The sequence below is a fragment of the Parambassis ranga genome, chromosome 1, assembly GCF_900634625.1.
Source record: "Parambassis ranga chromosome 1, fParRan2.1, whole genome shotgun sequence".
In the NCBI taxonomy this organism is placed as follows: domain Eukaryota; kingdom Metazoa; phylum Chordata; class Actinopteri; family Ambassidae; genus Parambassis; species Parambassis ranga.
Window position 1 is genome coordinate 7,363,772 of NC_041022.1, and position 4,956 is coordinate 7,368,727.

At 46.0% G+C, this 4,956-nt stretch overlaps 1 long non-coding RNA gene across 1 annotated transcript; it reads right to left on the reverse strand.

Annotated features, from left to right (window-relative positions):
• Positions 1-865: 865 nt before the first annotated feature.
• Positions 866-1,778, reverse strand: LOC114442609 (uncharacterized). Its single transcript, XR_003671356.1, has 2 exons — positions 1,554-1,778; positions 866-1,299 (listed from the first exon to the last, which is right to left on the reverse strand). It is a non-coding gene; the product is annotated as an uncharacterized LOC114442609 (long non-coding RNA).
• Between the last annotated feature and the right edge of the window lie 3,178 nt (positions 1,779-4,956).

Sequence of the window (4,956 nt, forward strand, 5' to 3'; positions counted from 1 at the left end):
GCTGGCAAAAGCCATCACTGGGTTTGAATGGCCCAGCATTACCTGAGGATGTCTGGAATGAATGCTTTCATTGTACTGTGTGGTACCTGTTGCAGACCGCCTTCTCACCCTGTTCACCTTCAATTTACTACAGTCATCATGTGGCTGAAATGGTGCTGCACGTAAGAGTGGGGCTGCACATGAGTGTTCCCTCCCTCTAACTGAGCCACTGTCCACCAGTGCCCTCTAGTGGTAAATGAAATGACATACAGGAGACATTGGACGTGTGCAATGTGTGCAACGGCAACAACAGCAGTACAGTGTATCTCTTTCCTAAAGAACGAACCACAACACCCACAATGGGCTCTATGCATGCATCATTTCCGGGATTGACTTAAGGATGGAACAGTATTTAGAAAACTGTTGCATTCCTCGTTGGCTGAAGTTATTTGTGTATGCAATTATGTGTGGGAGGAGGGCAGTGGGTGTTGAATGTAACGTGCATCAATTAAAACTATTAATTCCTGCTATTCTTACCATTTTCCTTCTGAATATTCACCCTTTTGTGTGATTAATATTTTTGCACCCCAAACAGAATAAATGTGGTGACACAAAATACATTACAAATATTACCAGAACCCAGGGGTGAGACCAGCAGGACTTTCAATTTTCATGTCTTTCTCCTCAGAGGAGCCCACCAATAACTGTGACAGTTGCATTAGTTTAGCTTTAATTAAAAAATGATTTTTTTAATCATCTTTAGAAGAAAACAACAGATCCAGCATGTAGTTCACCATGTTGACACTTCAAATTGTTTTTTTTTTCTTTTTATAAAAGTATTGTCTCTCTTTTGACTTGAACAAAAAAACACACACAATCACATGTGTTTCATTTGAACTGTGGCTTTCACATTTATTATACAGTAATACAGGTTCAGCAGCACTCTTTGAAAACATATGCAAACTGATGTAAACAATTTAACATCTACACAAAGTAGTTGCTAATCATCAGTCATATGTCTAATCTATATGCTCATCAAAGGTCCAATATTAGTCCAGCTCATGCCAGAGCACACTGAACGGCATTGTGCATGTGATCCTGCCCGGTTTGCGTCAGCTCTCCGGCTCGTGTTGCTTAATTCTTTGCTAAACCCCCAGCGTTCTGCTCTCCAGTGAAGCCACAACAGGGCTGGCGTTACACACCGCAGTAAGTAGCGTGTTGTTAGCTTTTAGGAGGTGATGGAGGCCATATTGTTGGGGCTCAGGATCTCAATCCAGTAACCATCAGGGTCCTGAATGAAAGCCAAGCCTTTCATTTTACCTGAGAAAAAAATAACAGAAGGCAGAAGGAGGGAGATGAATGATGACGTAAATATTGTCTTGTATAAATGTCTTCTGACTGGCACTGCATAAGTACTCAAAAGGCTGTTCCCACAGTCACTTCATATAGGCCTATACATGAGACATGCATGCAACAGTTAAACCTCTGACTTTCACAATCCTCTGTACAAAGACAAGGCAGATTGTAACAATTCTGGAATATAAAAGGTAGAATAAAAGCTACATAAAACTCACGTTTGTGTCCGTGGAGTCCTGAAGTATAATGAATGAATTCCCCGCTGATAAAAACAAGTAATCTTTTTTTTTTTATAGAGGTCCCAAACCGCGCCGCGGCTCCATGTCTCCGCTGGACTGCTGAAAGCGAGTGGTACCGTATTGAGTTTGTAAACAGCCCGGTAGTCCGTGTGGAGTCTGGCCACTCTTCTCCGTGTCTCCGTTTTCCCTGCAGGAGTTCTGTGCCGTGTTTTGTTCTCCCTCCGCTGTGCGCGTCCGCCGCTCTGTGGGCGCGGTCACGAGCATCTCCGCATCTCCCGGCGGCGTCAGTTCACTGAGCCCCGGCAAAGTTTCTAAATTTAAACCCGACCAGAACAAATGTAATGAGACACAGCCTCTCCCATCAGCACGGCCGCCGTGAAGACCACACCAAGACCTGCTCTGATCCAACGTATGGAACTGGTCCGCCAGCCTGAATGTTCATACACGAGTTCATACAGATGACCCTCATTGAAGGGCTCTCTCATAGACTCCCATGTTACAAAAATGACACCGAAATTGCTTAATATTTGAATCTGCATAACCTATCGATTTAATGTATATTATTCATATTTATTTCTCTAAAAGAAGTTTGGACATTAGGAGGGTTAGAGATGAGAAGAGCTTGTTACTTACTGCAGTGAAGGATGATGAGGTGAAAGGATCCATCTCTTGCAGGAAAATGCAACTTCTTTACAAGAAGAAACAACGGTGAGTACTCAGGTTGCCAGCAACGTTGAACGTTGGAAAAGATAGACCCAGTTTGAGTAAGTTGAGTAAGTTTTGTACATTTATTTTGAAGTGTAAACTATTTGTTGCTAATATCCGTGTTGATCGATAAAATGATTCTACTAAGTTACAGAGCTGCGCTGATCTTCCTTCTTCTTCACCCTTAATTAAATGTTTATGTCATATAACCACAAACAGGCAGCCATGTTGATTCAAAACCATCCAATCAGAAGCAGACAGGAAGTGCTGACAGGTCAAAGTGATCTGCTGGTGACTCAGTGAAGACACCTAAAAACCCTCAGACTGTGACAAAGGCGTGTTTGCGCCCTCTGCAGGCAGTGCAGTGTTACTACCTGCAGTGACAGCAGGGCGACGTCCATGGCGATGATGGTCAGTTCTCCTGCAGCCAATCACTGAACGTCTGACTGCAGCCCTGAAAACCACAAACCCAGCAGCATCATGGGTAAAACATCACATCACACCAGCAATATGAAACACAGCAGGTTAAGAGCCGCTGGCGCCCCCCTCAGGAGCGAGCTCGTGCCGCTCTGTGTGGCGGTCAGCGGTACCTGAGTGAAGGTGCCGTTCCCTTGGCCAATCAGAGTGAGGTTCAGCAGCTCGGAGCACCAGGAAGAGTTGACGCTGCGCTGAAACGAGTGAAAGCAGGAACACGGAAGCACGTCTGGACTCGTCAGGTTCAGGCTCTGGATGTAGGTGTTGCTCAGCCAATCAGCAGCACCGGTCCTGCCACAGCAGCCGCCCTGTGAGTCAGTCACAGTGTTGGTGTGTGTCTTAGTGTGTGCGTGTGTGTGTCAGTGTGTGTCCTCGGTGAGGAGCTGGGACTCACAGCCTGCTGCACGTTGTCCATCAGTCTGCTGTAGTGGCTGCCTTCATACTGACCGATGACCTGATCCACGGCTGCACTCAGGCTCTGTTCGATCTGCAAACACACACACACACCTGCAGGTCACACTGATGAACGCCTCACCCATCAATCAAAGCTGCAGCCAATCAGAATCATCCACAGCCCGGCCACTTGAGGGTGGACGCTCACCCTCTGTCTGTTTATGAGCAGCAGCAATGTGATGAAGAGCTGACCCAGGACCAGGACGGCCAGGAAGCCAAGGTACTGAGGAGGAGGAGGAGGAAGAGGAGTCAGGTCAGTGTGTAAATGTTACAATAAATAATAGCACAGGTTACCAGCAGGGGGCAGCACTAAGAAACAAAACAGGATTTTATTTCTCACAGTGTTCTTTCAAGAAACCCACCACACATCAGCCGAGGGACACACAGGTAAAAACACCTGACTGAGCCCTGGATGTGGTCGCAGCATTTTCCCACGTGACCTGAATGCAGCATCAGACGTTACACTGACTCACCGTCAGCAGCAGGAACCTGATCTCACAGGTCGCTGCCACACATCCAGCCACGCTGACCGCCACCACCACCGCACCGATCACCAGCAGGCCCACGGACACCACCTGCAGCTCCTCTGCACACACAGAGACACACACACACACAGTGTCATTGAGCTATGCTAACAGTTCCCTCTTGTTTACAGTCTTTGTGCTAAGCTAGGCTAAAGCAGCGTCCTCTTTGTAAATGTTGGGCTGATCCTTTAAAGCTGCAGTCTTTACCGGAGGGGAGGGAGTTCAGGAAGCTTCCTCTGTCGAACAGGATCCAGATCGCACAGCCGGCCGCACTCAGACCCACAACCTACAGAGGTCAAAGGTCAACGACAAGGCTCTGAGCATCATCACTGTTCAGACTGTGCTTTACTGTTAAAGTGAACATCTGTTCCTGCTGTTGGCTTCAAAGAGGAAACTACTGAATAAACCAGCTGATATCAACAATTCAAAACAAATGAAAAGAAATAGAAAAACAATACATTGAAAATATATCAGTGATGATCAGAAGGATTCTGACTGATTAATCCAGAGGAATCTTTTCTCGGACTTCCTGGATGAAAAAGTCCCCTGAGCTTATTGAAGAAAGTGAAGATGGACTCACCAGAAGACTGCCAAGCAGAACTTCAGCAGCTCCACCTTCACCTCCACCTTCATCTCCACAGGCAGCAGACCACGGTCCGTTCAAGTCCCTCCGTCTGACCCTCAGAGGACCGACACTGCAAACACCTGCGATCAGAGTTCACTTCCTCATTGTCTGTAAACATTAAACTGGTCTAAGAGTCTCCAAGGAGACGCGGCACACAGTCTATCACATAAGGCCATGTTGTGGGAGAGGACCTGGACTCTCTGACAGAGGTGTGTCAGAGGAGGACGTGGTCCAAAATAAAGACTATACTGAGCTGTCCCTGTCACCCGCTCCACACTGTGCTGACCAGCTACAGGAGCTCGTTCAGAAACTGAACTCTGAACCGTAACAGTCACTCAGACACTGTACATTCATACTGGTTCATTCATGTCCTGCTCTTTACTATGTAAAGGTTTTTATACAGTAGTAAATATGTTTCTTCTTCTTTAGACACAAGTCAGGGATTTAAATGCTATCTAGGTATTTAGATATGTATTATATATTTCTATTTCATATTTCAATTTATCTTTGATTTCTTTGTCTGTAACAAAAAAGAATTTCCCCTCGGGGATAAATTCTGATTCTGATACTTGCAGCTATTTGACAATACCAACACACGGCC